Raw genomic sequence first — 18,805 nt, forward strand, 5'->3', positions numbered from 1 at the left:
ATTCGACAAACAATGAAGAATAAACAGTCTATGTGATTGTGCGAGCGGTTTTCCTATATACTTTGTTGATGCATTATATACAGGGATAGACAGAAATAACAACAATTAAAACAATAATTTTTCTGGATTAACAATTTATTTATCATCCTCTATATTGCTACCCACTCAGTATCTACATAGGTATTCAAAATTCAACACAAAGCTAAATGCAATATTATAATATTATTGGTTATATAATGTAAATAACAGGTGGCATACGCCGGGTATAATAATACAAAATGTTGGTTTTTCAAAATGATCTATTATACAATGTGTTGTCGATTTTAGGGATAACCGATGAGCAATATCATTCGGAAAAATGTTTGTTAAATTACATTCGAAATCATACTGATACGAAAAATTTTATTTAATACTCGTATATGCGATATATATGCGGTATAATCGGACTATTGATGACGTAGTTTGTGCTGAAAAATATATATACATACCCTATATATTATGAATGTATTGCATATTGCACTTGCACGTACAACATTAATCGATTGTGCGTAATCATAATAGATTCGAATTAGACGAGATTCGCGAAGTATTATATAATTCATAATTTGTTTATCCTTGTTGTTCTACTGGTGTATATATACTGCGCGGGTAGTATAATAATAATATTATTATTTCTGTACATCTTAATCCTGCACCTGCGCCGCATAGGCATAGCGTGATGAATTTACATGAGGGATATATATTATATTCTATAAAAATTTAACTAAAAAAAATGTACAAGGGGGATGGGGGTTAAACAAAATTCTGAGGGGGCTAAGGCCCACTTAGCCCCCTTCCGTTCAATGCCTATGACCTGCACAGGTTCTTCCCGGGAATTTCGTATGGTTGTCAAACGATTGTTATTATAGTGGTGCTGGACTCCCACTGACTCGGCGGCGGCGACCTCTGTTCGTATGAAAAATAGTGTTACGTAAGAACATCGTGCAACCGCCGATGGATGACAGTGACTACTGCGACGACCTTGATCGTTGTTACCGGAACCCGCTCGTCCCCAAAACTATTTACACACAAAACAACGTACCTATACTATACACACAATATTATTCTACAATTTACTACTACACACAATTTATAATTTATTTATTCCACAGTGACGACCACTTAGTACGTATACAGTGTGCGAACATCGACAATATTCTCGGTTATCGGTGTCTTACAAACGTGCAATCGACACGAAGCTCGTATTTAAAATCGCCTTATATAATAAGTTGCTTTATGTTTGTGTTTTCTGGGTCGTGGGGCCATTTGTTTTGTTAACTAATTCAGTAATCGACTGCAGATGCGGATTTTCACTTCAAAGTCAACCTACCTGTAGCTCTAGGTATCAATCATAATATTATGTTTGTTGATACATTACGATAATTTATGTATAAAAGGAACACGAATATCATCATTTTTGTTGTCTATAATATTATTGTCTGTGTTTTTTTGAAAAGTTTTTCAACAATTCGTCGGCATTCTTCCTATGTACGAGTTGATGAAACAGGGAAGGAGTATATGCATATATAATATACCGTATCCCTGCCCAATAAATACAAAATTATTTTTTTGTACCTATATATTGTCATGTCCATAGACCGCATTGTCCTGTATGATACCCGAACAGGCGCAACTGCAGCACGACTTTTATATAAGACGTAGGTATAAGTAAAATACGTATAGGTACCTATTGAATTACGCATGTTTTCCTATACCTCTATACCCCGGGGCCTGTTGGCTATAGTGGATTTTACATAATACATTAATACATAATAATAATAATAATATAGTGCATTGTACATGCGTAGTGTTGCAGTGGTATTAGCAATGAGCGTCGTAATTGTTTAAGCGACCGCCGCCGTAGGTGTTTTAGTGTTTGAGTGATATAACTCCGTAGTCCGTTGTCGTTGGGGTTTGGTTGATATAATTTCACAATACTGTGTACGGGCTATATCAATACATATTAGACATTTATACCTAATTCATGTATAGAACTATAACTAGTGTTTGAAAATTTCATGAAATTTAAAAAAGTGAAATATTTCAGTATTTTAATACATTTTGTTTTATTCTTAAATAAGTTTCATATTAACATATGATTGTCATAAATCACCTTCATAACTGTATGCTACCTATATGTATACCCAACCTTTGGTATTATACATTTAAAATGGTATTCAACATTTTTAAATATTTTAATGTTTAAATGATACAAGTATAGGTATACAATATTATACATGTATATTGTATACCTACTGAATTCTTACATTAGAATTAAGAACACTATTGAACAATGTGTTAAAAAAAAAAAATAAATTGTGTTTTTATTTGTGTTAAAAAAAGTTTCAATGTTTCACGTTTTTGTGAAATATTTCACCATATAGTGAAATATTTCATACTTCAAATACTAACTATAACATTACACAAAAAGTGAAAAACCAATTTGTTATATTTAATCCCTAGATAGAAATACGTTTTTGATGAACTGCGCATGTGGATACCGGATACTTATCATGGCTATATTATGCTTATAAAAGCGCGGCTGTTAACATTATTAATTGAATTATTAAATTTAATTAAATAAGTCATAGCAACTGTATATTAAATGAAACTTTAAAAAACGTATAGTTTACAATGGCTCCGTGAATTCGATAATTAGTTTTAAAAAACTAAAAATATTAATGTGCCTTATTTCATAACTGCAATTAATTTAATTTGCATTAATTACTAATAAAAAATATGTCAATTCTATTAATTCTTATTATTTACAATACGTCATAGGTATAATAATGTCCACTTGCTATAAATCATAATACTTATACAAGAATTTATTATTATTACTTTTTTTAGAATCTTTTATTATTAATGTACTATTCATGTTTTTTACTCAAATGTGTTAATGTATTTTTGTCTTACATAATGTATAAACTAGATAAAGTCTAATTAATAATATGCATTGAGCAGTAATAAAAAGAAAAACACACACATAATTGTTACAATCTGATGTTGATTTAATAAATGAAAAATAATAATAGGAATACAAAATAGAAGAATATTAAATAATAACATTAAAATTATGTTTTAATAATCATTTGTTATAAGTCTAAATACCGGGTTTAATTGCGTAAAAAATAAGTCAAAATTGTACGCAAAATTGCAATGAAAATGTATCAAAATAATTTTGCAATTATTGCAATTATTGCAGTATAAATATATTAAAATTGCAATGAATAACACAAAGTTACAATCATATAATATCATATATAAATAAATAAATATTTAATATATAAATGTTAATTACTTACTTAAATCAATCGCTAAATGCAGAAAGGGCACATGTCCAAGTTTTAAAATTTTCCAGAAAACACAAAAAACTTAATATATCTGAAAAAAATTGAATTACAAATTGTATTTTATAGAAGAATATAGTTTAAGACATGGTATACATGTTTCTACAATCACTTTAAGAAACATAATTAAACTGTAGGTATCTGAAGGACTTGTGCCGTTTATGCTTCAAATTACCATTTATATTTCAAAAATAACCGTTTTCTTATAAATAAGTAGCTTTAATATGCATAAAAATTTAAATGACATGATTAAATAATATACAGTAGATTATGTACTAATTTTGAGTCACAAATATTTGATATCTTTTAAATAATTATAAATTTAATTATAGAAATATATTATGTTTCTATTTTTAATAGCATGATGATTGATGGACATTAACAAATTACAGAATTATAAAATAGTATAAAAAAATAATATTATAAAAAGTATTTAAAAATTAGAATATATTATTTTCTGAATTAAAATTTATAATTATTATCTGAATTATGTTTTTGAACATTTTATCGAATGTTACTTAAAATATGTTTATATAATAAAAAAGTACTTCAACGTTTACTGGACTTGTTATCGGTACTTATTTAATAATTTAAAATTTGGCGTTATATATCTATTATTATCATTATGATTTCCTGCCATAACCTCAGAGTAAGTTTCATTATATCCTTAATTTTTGTAAATGACATATTTGGCCAATAAATTATTATTATCGATATACCTAATAATAATATCACGGAACTATCGTATGAAAGTATCTATGTAGAACGCTTCTCTAGTATTAATAGAAAACCATAATGTTATTAATTTTCCATTTCAAATTGTATACGAATACAATATCTTACTGTAGTTTTTATACCTTGTAAATAACGCATATCTAGTTTATTTTTAGTTGTAAGTATAATTCAACATTTATATAGTTGTTGGTTTAATATCCATGGGTTATATATTATACATATAATATTATTCCATACAAAAAAATCCTGATGGTTAGAAAATTTATATTTAAATAAAATGTATCTTTGTTCAAAAAAAATTTGCTAAATATGCTTGTAATTATATAGGTAAGCAAAAATAAAAATAAAACTGTAAAAAATAATTGTTTAATTAGCATAATTATTTATAAAAATTACTTAGTAATATTTATTTTGTTACATGTTAAAATAAACAAACACAGTGTATGCATGTAAATTATTTTTCATTGATATACCTATTTAATATGAAATGTTACCAGTATGGCAATATTCTTAAAGTTCAGTTAGAAAAATATGATATTTTATCGAATTGCTTTCCAATAAAATAGATACATGCATGTCGTTATTTCAAATTACTAAAATTGTTTCGTTAGTTAAATAATATTATAATAAGTGGACAATTTAAAATTATATTTAAAAAGCGGGTAAGTTGGTGTCGCTCTGCTGTACAGTAAGTTACAAGCGGGTCACTGTAACGGATGGTGATAAATTTGAATTCAGTGATACAATATCATTGTATATTTGTATATACATACGAAAGATGATTCTGAAGCGGAGATGGTTTGTCGGCATAGGATATTTTATATTTTATATTATAATTATATTGGTACTATGAATACGGTAACCGGTAAGTTGAATTGATATTAATTAATCATATTCGTATATAATAATATAGTTTAGAAGTTTCAAGTACTCACTAATAATATTTTTATATTATAAAACAAAACCAAAATCATTCTTCTACGTTTAAATATCCAATTTCTTCCAAATTTAAACTTCAAATAACTATGGAAAACTGTGTTTAAATATTTTTTAGATTTTTTGATTACAGTGTGAACTACTAACGTTGTTTTACATTTTCAATCCTTAGGTATAAAAATTCGCAAATTATTTTTTAACTAAAATAAAAACTAATTTTATCAAAATTTGAACTTTAAATGCTTATAAAAAAATGTCATGCCAATGTATTTTTTTTTTTTAGTTAACCCGCGGAAACTTAGGCCATTGGGTGGTTTTTAAACTGTAGGGGAGGGAACAGTAGGCGTAAACACATGTGTGTAGTTTTGGCAGATTTTCAAGTGGGCCCTCGTAGGTATCTGCCATGCCCGGGTAGGCATGTTAGTTAGTCAATGTATTTTTAATATTTTTAAACTGCTATATTGTAATAATGTGATAGGAACTTTGTATTACATTTTGAAATTTCTTAGTGCAATGAATGAAACTGTATTGACATTTATAGAAAAAAAATAACGACAGTTGACAATTGAAAATGACTGCAAACAGCTCAAAACTTTGAAGTAATTCGTAGTAATTTATAGTTATTCGTTTTTGAATTACAACAAAATAAGAAATTTGCTCAATGAGAATTCGAGTACCTATCCAATGTTGTACAAATTTGAACTTCAAACACTTATACAAATTAATTTGACTTTCTGGTAGGCATTTTTTAGTTGATCAAATTAGACAAACTTATGAGGAAATGAGAAACCTTGTATTAAATTTTCAAATCTTGGATATAAAATATAAATGAAAATTTCTAACTCAAAATAATTTGCGGATTTGCTTGAACTTACGAATTTTGCAAAATTCTAACTTCAGGCACCCATAAAAAAATATTATGAATTTACGCTTAACTTTTTTTTTAATTTCCACTTACAACAACTTATTTTTTGGCCGAGCAAAAATGTTTTTATCAACATTTATTTTTTTTAAAAAAAATTATAATAATTGAAAATTCCATATGTTTATAAATAGTTTAACACGAGTCAAAGTATTTTGAAAATTACATGGTGTATAGAAAATGCTAACATAAATATTCAGTGAACATTTTATGTAATCAAAAACCGATTTCGCGTAAAAATCCTAGTTTTTCCTTAATTTTTTTAATCCTTAGTTTTTCCCTGCGCTTTTGGAAGTTACTGACAGTTTTAAATGTTGACCTCCCGAATGCATCTACTAGATTCACTTTTCAATCGGAAAAGATACTGAAGTTAAAAATTGAAGCATTATTTCAACTGCTTATCGTGTACACAGACATCACAAAAAATAAAATAGTAAAAACACACTTAATTATTGTAAAATCAATACATTTATCGCTTTGTTTGGCCTTTAAAATTAATATTTTGGTATATATTATCATTAATCTGTACTTCTGCAATATTCGGCTTCTTTTTCCAATGAAAATGAATTATATAACAGTATAGTTTTCAATTGTGATGCAATTGTACACAGATTACAAAATATTACAATTGCACACTTATTATAAAACTACTAATTAGTAATTTTACTAAGCATCTATCAATGCATCTAATGTGTTGTGTATCTTTTATAATGATTATGATGATTATGTTATAACTATATATTGGGATATGTAAATATCAAAATCCATTTATAATATAAAAAATGCACCTATATTTGCCATACATAAGTGCATTTTAGACTATAGATACATTCAGTCTTCAAAATTTACTTATTTGAGGATATATTATGATTAGTGCGATTATTACATATTTTAACATAAAAATATCCTAATTTAAATTGATTATTTTCAATAAGCAATAATATATGCCACCTATTGGTACCTAAATTTTATTTATACTTAAATATGATTATTTAATTAAACTTCATTAAACTCAAGTTTGGGGTAGGGATATTTATTTACGTCATATAGACTCTTGCATATCTAAATGGACTTCTACGTTGAGATTTTACACCTATGTCGACTCCTCCTTTAATACTTCTAATACGCCTACTATCACAACGCATACTCATATTATAAATTATATAAGGTGCATATTAATATATTATCAAGTTATACGTTTCTCTATTTCAATTTATTATTTTTATACTCTTAGCATTCATTGCTGTTTAGCTTTATTAATATATATTTTATTAAATATTTATGTTTCAATAAGAAAGTGAATCTAGTTGGTACTTTGGGGCGGTAAAAATTACTTTATTCACAATGATATCATCGAATATACTTGGTAATATCATAGGCTGACTGACTGTTTTCGCTCAGAATCGTTTTTCTTATACAATGATATTATATCAGTGAATTCATATTTAACACCATCCATTACAGTGACCTACTTGTAACCTACTGTACAGCAGAGCGACATCCACTTCCCCACCTTTTTAATAATTTATACTTTTTTTTTTTTCCTGTTTGAACCGACGGCGTCGCGGGAACTGCTTTCGCATTGCTTCCGCGACGCCGCCATAATAATTTATACTTATAATAATAAGAACTCACCATAGATGGATTAAGTAATGTGTATTTAAATAATGTATTTATAGATTAATGTGTTAATGTGTTTAGTAAAAAAATTCCTGAAAAAAGGCATAAGTTAATTATTATAATCTTATAAAAATATATGGGCACCTACCACCTATAATAAATAAAAACGAGTAATTATAAGTTTAGTATATACATTTGGTATCAATGTCCATGGTTATAAATTATAATAATTATTATAAACTCATAAAAATATGTATTAAAAATTAAAAAATGTAATAAATATGTAATGACTTAATGAGTTACCTATAAACTGCAGGTTCCTCGTCATGGGCTATCGAACTATTAAGAACGATAGGTTAACGTTATAACTGTTATAAGTTATAACAATTAACAGATATATACTATATATTTCCTACATAGTAGATATTTGTTATAGTGGGATAGCGTAAGCCATGATACTCTAAATATTTTAATAAATTACTTGAATTTTTAATTTCCATATACCTGCAGATATTATATTTATTATGAATGTTTAGTATTTTGTCTTTTTGTTTTATTGTCTTATTGGTAGTCGTTTATTTTTTTTTACCCCATGCTACCTGGGTACCTATTCAAAATCGTTTCTGATCGAGTTTCAATTTTAATTTTAATTTCAAAAAGCTAAAGTTTTAATCTCAAACTATCGTTCGGTAACAATTCATTATGAAATTTAGTAATGTTAGAAAAAAACAGCGTTATAATAATATTGTATTTTACCGTCGTTATTGAGTAAAACAGTATTCCAGTGAATTAGGTATTTTAGATTCTTAGAATATCGACGAATGTGTTGTTCTTACAAAAATATAGTGTTTATTTTTAAATATTTTATTTCTGTGTTTTTCATCATCTTTTGAGGCAGGTAGAATGCTTCAATCTTATACTTTGAGAGTTTTCCGGTAAGAAATTGAATCTAGTTAGTAATTTGGGTTTCCCAACACTTTTCAAAATAATCGGGAGATACCTACTGAAAACAAATTATGAAAAAAACGGGAATATAAAACCAATTTTCTACAACATTGTTTTGGTTTTTTCGTTGTAGATCAAAAATAAATTACTAAAAGCACTTGCCATTATTACTGAATATTTATATTATTAGCGTTTTCTATAAATTATATAATTTTCAAAATTTTTTGGCTCGTTTTATGATATTTAGACATTTGAAATTTTCGAATTTATTTAGTTTTTTTTTTCGAATATCAAATATGTACTTACCATACTATTTTTGTCTGTAAGATAAAAAGGCTGGAAAATGTAATAATTTAATAAACGTTTAGGGTATAACGTAACATTTATTATTATTATAAGAATTTGAATAGAATATCAACGGAATTGGATATTTGGATATTATTCAAACGTTAAATAACGGTTTATATCCTCAAACTATTATTGTTATTATTGAACATAGATATAAATATATTAGAGGATATCCGAGCATTATATATTTTAGATTTTTCTATCCAACCCATGCGTACAGTGGTGAATACTAGGGGAGCCCCCCCTTGCAGGGTGATTTCTGTATCCACTGCTGCATGCAAAGCAAATTTGCGCTCAGCTGCAGAACAAATCTTGTGTTGTTTTAATTAAAGAGTGAATTGACCTATTATCAAACTTAAAGTTATGAACAATAAGAACATTATATGTGATTGTTGTACTTTGTAATCTTTTACAATATTTCAATTTTTCTGTGATATAGAGACCATTTTAAAACTTGAGTTTTTTACATTATCATAACTTTACAGTAATCGAAATATTGTTTATAAGCCAATGTACAAAGTATACGGGGACCTAATGTTCTTAACCTTAAGCAGGCTCGTGGGGTCTAGTCGACCTCCATATAAAATAAAGCCTAAGCACGTACATAGAATTGTATAGATAATGAATTATAGGTTAGGTAACCTTCACATTATGTTTAGTCTACATCAGTTGTGGTTGTAATAATAGGAGTTGACAAAAAAATCACTATCAATTTAAAAAAATTCATATTGTAAATTATATTTTTATAATTATCGTGTGATAATATGAACAATTTTATTTGTTGTACCTACATATCTTTAGGGGGGGAGGGGGAAAATAAATGAGTTTTTTTGGGCCCCACAAAAAATGGTAGACAATTACATTTTTAGTGCCAGCCACAAAAATCGATTTCAGATTTTTATCATTGTAAAAACAAATACGCTTATTAAGTCTCTCCACGTAGAATCTATAAAAACATGGTTAACATGGTAGATTATTGCACAACTCTTCTTTTTGATTTATTATTATTAAACGCCAGTCAACATGTAATATCGTATAATTAATTAATTATTTTATAAATAGGTTAATTATTAGTAAATGATTATTATAAATGTATAAAATTAATTAACATGGCACAATGTACCTATTTTTAAGGTTACATAATTGATGATAATGATGCATTCGTGTACTATATCTGCTAATGGCTTTATATAACTTTGTAAAGCTTGTTTCCAAGTCTAAGACACGTGGGGTCACTAATTGTAACAACATGTTAAGCTCAATTTCATTTGCAGCTCAAATCATAATTTTAAACATTAAAGAATTACAGTAATTAGAAATTTGTCTTAGGGAGGGATAGACATTTTTTTTACATACAAAATACAAAATACTAAATAAATATAATAAATAATAAATGTTCAAGTACAGCGGTGAATGGTAGCTGCAAAGAATGCTATTTTATCAAAAATCCTAAAACTAATATAGGTACATACAAAATTATTACATTTTGCTTTAAAATTCTATACAATTTAGTACCTATACTAAATTATAATAAATTCTTCAAAAATATGTAAATATTGAATATATTAAAATTAAATTAATTTTTTTTGTAGTATAATATAGTTTTACTTATAATATACTAACATAGTTTTTTTTTGCACGGTTTATATTATTATTATTGAGGCTCTGAGAGGATCTATTTCCCTCATCCATTATATATAATATACTTTATACTATGTAGGTTTAATTGTGTATTTATATATAAGTTATAAGGTATATAACTAATAAGTACAATATTATGAATATTATGACTTTCCTATACATTAAATGGAATATTTTAACAGCTTTTTCCATCTTGACGCAATTTGATGCAGTCATTAATAATAAATAAAACGTAATTTTATAAATAATAGTAGGTAGATAGGTACATTTTATCTAATCATAAAATTAAACTATATATATTGTTATGGAAACATACGTCTCTAAATTATTCCTAATTCCTAATTAGTTATTTTAATAATTAAAAGTTTATATTTATTCTTCTTTTACCACAACATTTAATATAATTGTAAATATAATTTTTTTAGATTTGTTTTGATGAATGTTATAATTTAAAATCTAATCCAAACCCTAAAATTGAAATTTGAGGTTAAACAAGTATAGGTAATACGTAATATTTTTTTAATCTTACAATTTGAGCACTATGTCTTCACAGATAAAAAAAAATACATAATTTATGAGTAAAATAATCTATTTGCTGTACCTAATACTTTTTCAGATACCTACCGTGAACTTTTATTGATTTAAAAATTAAAACATTACAATACTGGATTAAAAATTTAAATATGTAGGTACCTATTTATTTGTGAATATATAGAGTGTGCTGTGTGTAGCCAATCAGTCCCTGTACGACTGTTTCTTAGAATACTAGCTCTGTCTAACAATTTTTTTTTAAATACCTACCTACATATTTATTTTGAATGTTATTGAAATTTGTAATATTAGTGAATAGTGAATACTATGCTATATAGGTACGTAATTGAATGCCCGAGGTACATAATATCCATAAACAGGTACTCAATATAATAAGATATAGGTAATTAAGCTAAACGGCATCTAATATTATATACTTGTATAGATAGGTACTGTTATATTTTATTTGAAATGTTTAATACAAATCGATTACAAATACATAAAATATAAAATAATATTACTATAATGGTCATAATAGAAGTTATATAAGTGGTTTCTCATTTAGTTTTGAGAATTTTTTTTTAATAAACAATAAATTCTATATTATGACTTGTAGGTACCTGATAATATTTTGTAGGAGATGTAATAGTTATTTATAATCTATTTACTTTTTTTCTCAGTTTTAGAATACCAATGCCTTTCTACTTATGTTACATACACCTATTGCAATGTCAATTAGTCATCTAGTCGATTTAATCTAAATTTTTTTAGTCATTGTTGGTTTTAAATCATGTTATGAATGATAAATACACTTGTTTAGTTTAAGTAGGAATTTGTCGAGTGTCACTATATAATGGGTTGCTTCTTATTCAAAATGTGAATTAAAATTGTATTCTGTCATCACATATAATATGTAATTATTGTGCTGACTGCTGAAAAGTACAAAGATTGTGTATTTCTTAATGTAAAAAAAAAATTAAATTGCAAAATATGTAATAATAAAACTTATATTTTATCCCATTACTCGACAAAAATTTACATATTAATTATTTATTTATAACTCTCCGTATCTGTGGCGAGTGGCGAGCGCATGGCAAAATGTTCTAAAATAATCGTTCTACTCGACACGTAGGTAGGTACATAATATTATTAATTACACGTGCTACAGCCACCGGAAGAATATTCTCGGCCGCTGCTGCCTCGCGAAAATTGTACGGTCTTTACACAGTTTATATGCGTGATCGCCACGTGACACGGCAGACCGTCATTCACTTAGTTGTCATTCGCTAATGCCGAGTTGCATAGAAATATTCATAAAATGGTTCACTAAAATTTAACGGACCAATCATGGGCCACTAAGCCTTGTTAAAGGGACCATTAGCTCGCTATTGATTCTGTAAATGTTTAGTTATTGACTTATTGTCCATGCAACCCGGCATTAGTCTTACTGCAGGTTGTTGTTCAGGAGCAACCATTTAGTCAACTCGTACACGCATTGTTATTTAGTTATTATCATTATATAATATTATATTGTATTTTCTCAATACAGATGTTTTGGCGTATTCATTTTTACGTATACGTTATATTTATACAATTATATAATATGTAACAATATATATATATACCATATTATATTATATAACCTATAATAAACTTATGAAAAATACATAATATACAAATGTATAGTGATATATCAACCTATTAATCAAGGTCCTAGTTCTTATTAAAATTATTGGTCAAAAGAACCGCAAGAACATTATATTTTTATAGGTACCTATACTAAAATATTATAGGCGTTTTGAATATGCAAAACACTGGCGTACGTGTTAAGTATCGTCATTAACTATTATATTGTTAGATTTAAAATTATTATTATGTAATGGCATGAGTCATTTTTAATTATTGTTCAAGTATACAGCACATAGGTACTATTGAAATATTAAATTTACTATGTACCAATAGCAAACAAATTTACAAATTAGTACTATGTAGGTAATTGAGAAAATAAATATTTTTTGAGGAGTTGAGCAAAATAATTTTAAACGATTTTATTATAAAGTATATTATATGATTATAGAAAATATTGAGAAAATAAAATAAAATTTGTAATTTCCCATTAAAATATTGGCGTATTTATCGATCACAAGGTATTTGGACAGTTATTTTTTTTATGTTTAATGTCGATCTTTAATAATTAATTAATTTAACTAATTAAAAATTAATAAAAAATTAATAAAAAAAAATTAATGTGGATTTATATATCGACTTAGGTATAAACTTAGATATAAGGTATTAAGATGTATACAAATATTGAAATATATAGACTTCTAAAAAAATATATCACAAGGTGTGGTAATCACTCCAACAGTCGTTTAATTTTTTTAAACGTATTATTTGTCATCCTGTGTAAATGTATTAAAGATTATCACACTAGTACACTACTCTATAATTATAGGAGTTTGAAATTAATTCACATGACAGATTTTTAGATAAATTGTGTACTTATAATTAATAATATTATCATCATTAAATTCAAAAAAATTCACATTGTTAAGTATTATTTCAAATTACCGATCGGGTGATTTATGAAAATCAAAATTTTGTTTACTGCGATATTGAATTTATTAATATTTGTTATTTTAGAGCGTATGTGTACACTATTGGACTAATATAATATGATTTTATAAGATTCCTGGTAAATAATTCTTATTCTCATAATCTCATACATATGTATATATCATTAATATATTTATAAATAAAATGTTATGCTTATACAACAAAAAATCGGTTAAACAACTACATACCTACCTACTTTAAATGTCGTTTTAGCATATTCTACCTATATATTTTAGTTATTTGACACGATAAATCTTATTTAAAATAAACATCTTTGTTTTTTGTATGCTTTAATTGATATAGTACACGTATTTATTCACGTATTGTAGCTAGTATACAAGTGTACGTACAAATCGATCTGTTTTATTACATTTCTTGAGGAGAACTCTAAAGAAAAGCAATTGGTGTAATATATTTTTAATTATTATTTGAAAATAATATTAATTTAGTGCGACGCGTGTACAAAACATGCAAAATGTTTATAAGACAACAATGAAACAATAATTCGTAAACTGTGTGTAAACAGTTTAAATGACGGAAATTATTAAAAATATCGAGAATATAGTATTAAAGAAATGAAAAACGTCAAAAAATACAAAATAAAAGTTTAAAATTGAATTAATTTGTTGCTATTTCAAACTTTGTGTGAAGAAAGCTATAACATAATATAGTAAGATGAAAAAATGCATTTTTCTACAAATTCATAGCCATACTCAAAACTATGTTAATTTACCTGTACATAAAGCCCCATATAAAAGGCAAATAGATTTTTGGATAATTTATTATTAAAATTTAAAATATTTTACGTTTCATTTACATATAAGATTTATGTCATAAGATATCAAATTATGATTTTTAACTGTTTTTTACTCAAAATATATATTAAAACTCTACTATATTACTTCTATATTCGATAAAATAATTTAAACAAAATATATATAGGTACTGTTTTGTTTTAGTTAATATAAAGTAGATATTATTTAATATTATAGACAATTCGCACTACTCAGAGTATCACTGAACCTGCAGCTGCTCCTACCCGAAATTTTAGTTTTTATTTAAATATTTAGATATTTAATATTTATATCGATAAACAAAACGCTCATATTACACAATATGATGAGTGGTACAAATTAGTATTATGTAATCGGTATCAAAATGGACCAGTAATTATAGGGGATACCCCCCCCCCCCTCCCCTCCCCTCCCATAAGTGAGAAAAATAAAACCGCTTCGGGGCCCAGATATTTGTATATTAGAATTATTTGTATTGTATTTATTTCGGATCCCGAACATTTTTGATTCTCCCCCTGCACATACAAGCTGAAACAAACACGGGGTAAGACAGATATATTATACAGATAGTATAATATATAGCTAATATTATACTACCGTAGTTGCAATAATATTTATATAAAATAGTTAATTATAGACATAGCCAATATACCTACTATTTAATACTAGGTAGTTGATAAATAATAATATACAATTGTATTGAAGCCTAAAAAGCAAATGTATTCAATATTTATTATTTATGTAAATGGACATTAGATGCGAGCTAAAACTATTAATCAGGTATATTCCAAGCGTAGGTATATTATAAAACATTAACATTTGTATTGTTATTCATTATTAATATAAAATAATTCTTATTAAAAAATAATAAAATTTGCCTACAGTAGGAGATGTACTTAATATGTATTTTTTATCGAATAAAATCCAGAAGTGACGTTGAAAATTGTTTTTCCCACTCGTGGGAGTCGGGACGACGTGGGCCGTCGCCGGGAAAATACAACTGAACGTCCGAACTGTTTAACATTATTATTATCTATATTAGATAGGTCGCGGCGTCACCGTCGAAAATGTATGGTGGTCGTGGGTGCGGTAACAAGCCGCGGGGAGCGCTAGTAATCGACCGATGTCTGCGAACTGCTAGTTTTCTGCTACTCGGTTGAATGGACTAACGATAATTTAAATTTTTGCCCGGTCGAGAATGTGTAATCGTTTCACGAACCAGTTGGCCGTTGGCGTTTCTTGTCGCAAGATGTTGAGTTCGTGTTTTCTGTCGTAAATTCGATCTGTTAGATTTATACTGTACTCTACGTCAACAAACTGATCTAATTTTTCTTATTATCGAGTTTAAATGTTACAATAATAATTGATAATACCCGTAGTGAATTTGTTTAAAAACATTTAAAATAATTTACGGAGGTGTCGTTTTTTTTTATGCATTCGGTCCGGTCAAATAACAAATTTGGATTATAAAATATGTACTCCCCAAAAAATGAGAATGATAACTGTAAGTAAAATCAAAATATACAATAATTTATACCGTACTAAATCAATTACATTTTGTTAAAAAATCTTGTCCACTGTCAGAAATTTAAAAACAAATTACTAAATTTTAATATAATATGGTTTGAAGTATATTTTGTTCTATTGTGTTCAATTGCGTGGTTTATAATATCTTTTAGGTAGTTTTCTTGGAGTAGTTTGGAAAACATAAAGTTCTAATTTAATTATGGTCGTCAATCGTAATTATATTTGTTTGTTAAAATCTGACTCTAATATCATATAGTATTCTAAAATTGGCGAATAAAATAAAATAAAATTTTCCCCGTGTTTTCTTAAGTCTTGATCCTATATGGTTTTGAGTAAAGGCTTTAAAAAAACTTTCATTATCCCATAATATACGTTTTACTTGTTAGTAGATTTTTACGAAATCAGTATGAATAGCAAGCTATATAGGAGGTTAATTAAAAAGGGTTCACTAGTTCATCTTTATAGTGTAGTAGGTACAGCACGTTTTTTTTTTTTATTGATCCAAACACATTGGAGTGTTTATATAAGATAATAGAGATTCTCGTGACCGATTTATCAAGGGATTTAGAAATATCAATAAAAACGACACCTGTTTTCAAATTATTAAGTTTTTTTTTGCCATATACGTCGGGGGGTGGTGAAAATAAATTTCATATAATATAATATTACTATTTATATATTGGTATAATATATAAATTATGTAATTTTATCATGTAGGTAGTCGTATATTATATTACACTCGACGACATAATATTATAAGTGTCACGGGTGTGCCAATAATACGCGGGCGCGAGAAAATAATTTAGGGTCTTTGATCACAAAATGATCATTGCATAACGTCAGCGTTCGTAATACGTTTTACCAGGAGCCCCGGAAAATAAAACTATTGTCGCGTAATAATAACCGTGCAGGAAATTAATTTTCCAAAATCGTTTCCATAATACGCGGCGACCCGGGATTGCGGCGCGCATCGAAGGGCGGTCGTGGTGTTGAGGTGGTAGGTGGTGGGATGGGGGGGGGGGGAGAGTCGTGGTATTTTATGAAAAACCATATTACAAGTTATATTGCAATATAAAAAATATTATAAACGTCACGGGTTTTTGGCGTGCAAAAAACGGATGGATAGAAAAAAAAATCCTTACTCGTTTTAAAATCGTCGACACCGCGTAATCATATTACTATTATGATATAATATTATGTTATACATAGGTACCGATATCAATCGCCGTGTGTGTGTGTGTGTGTGTGTGTTGGATTACGATTTTTCGCTGGAGTTCAATCACATCGATTGCGCCCATATAATATAATAATATGTTAATGAGGCGCGAGGGAACGTGTTGCACCCGTGGTGCATATATGGCATATCACAGCTCCGTAGTTACAGTATAAAATATAATATTATATTTTGCGCGTGGCGGCATCGTGTGAGTAACGCGATACGTTTCGAACGAGGAAATAGTGTGCGGTGGAAATCGTTGGGGGCCCTCGCTCAGCTGCGCGACATGATAATATTGTGTTTCGTCCCGAGATCCCGAGATCGTTTAGAGAAAAAAATTCGAATATATAAATTTGCGTCCGCAAGAAATTTTAGTTATATACACAACCGATGCGAGCACGCAACGGTGACGACGTAACTCTTCCAATGTTTTAATTCGTAATCATTCGATCGGTCGGCGAGTGTGTGGTGGGGGGGGAGGGGGGTGGCAGGAATTATGCTGGATATAAGACAGTGTGTATAACCACTCATACTGTAACCCGCCCGCCGGCGAAACTATAAAATACGATTGCCATAACAATATATACACGTTTATATATAGTATTGTTTCGTTGGGAAATAGCCTCGTCGTTATTTTGTGGGCAAGCTAACAGTAGAAATAATAATAATAATAAAATATATGTACGAAAAATAATACGTAATACCTATACGCGTAAATCGTTCGGACAAAAACCTTGATCTTGATGATGGCTATGAGTTCCTGTGGGATCAGAACGTTTACTATACATATAAATATATAATACATAAAATACTATGTTATATAACAATAATGCTCTATTATGTGTAACGCTATTATATATTAGGTACATACCTGTACATGATATACTATATATATTATATATTATTATACCTATTACCACATAATACCATATAATGGTAATTATTTTTCTCTCCTGGACCCCGCGCGTGGGATAAAACTAATTGTATTTGATTACGTACGCTGAGTGAAGCAATTTATCGAAACTTATTATGTAATTAAAATTATATTTTAGCAGATATAACTGTAGTCGTGGTAGCTGAGGTACCGACACTACCTATTATGTTATTATTTAATGTTTATGACATCAACTATATTTTTCAAATAGTTCTAAAATACATATATTTGTATAAGAATATTATAACTATATGCGCATGTTTATATTGTATTATAATAATATATGTAACAGAAATCCACCGCCTGCTGCACAGTATAACTTTCCTGGTACACATCCGTCTAAACTGTTGAAAAAGAATAGACTGTACAACTGGTGTCAACCTAAAAGTTGCAGTGAACTAAAAAAAAAAATTATGTTATATTATAATAGTAATTGAATAATTAACGCATAGGCATTAGGAGCTTCAGTTAATTGGATTAATCAAAATAAAATACTCAATTTTGTTCAAAAATATTAACTACAATTTCACATTTGTTTTACGTTTAAAATTTATTTCTGTGATGAATAAAAGTTAAAATTGTTTAATATTACGTTTTTTTTTACGTAAACCAATTTATATTTATAAGCTGATGTAAGCGATGGACCAAAAT

The 18,805-nt window shown here is 27.6% G+C and overlaps 1 protein-coding gene across 1 annotated transcript in view; it reads left to right on the plus strand.

The window, feature by feature from the left end:
* The first annotated feature begins 15,654 nt into the window (after positions 1-15,654).
* LOC132950224 (LON peptidase N-terminal domain and RING finger protein 2) overlaps positions 15,655-18,805 on the plus strand; it is a 43,931-nt gene continuing 40,780 nt past the window's right edge. The window contains exon 1 of the mRNA XM_061021544.1: positions 15,655-15,981. The gene's annotated coding sequence lies outside the window, so the exon portion shown is untranslated. The remainder of the gene's footprint in view (positions 15,982-18,805) is intronic.

Source organism: Metopolophium dirhodum, chromosome 8 (assembly GCF_019925205.1).
Source record: "Metopolophium dirhodum isolate CAU chromosome 8, ASM1992520v1, whole genome shotgun sequence".
NCBI lineage: Eukaryota > Metazoa > Arthropoda > Insecta > Hemiptera > Aphididae > Metopolophium > Metopolophium dirhodum.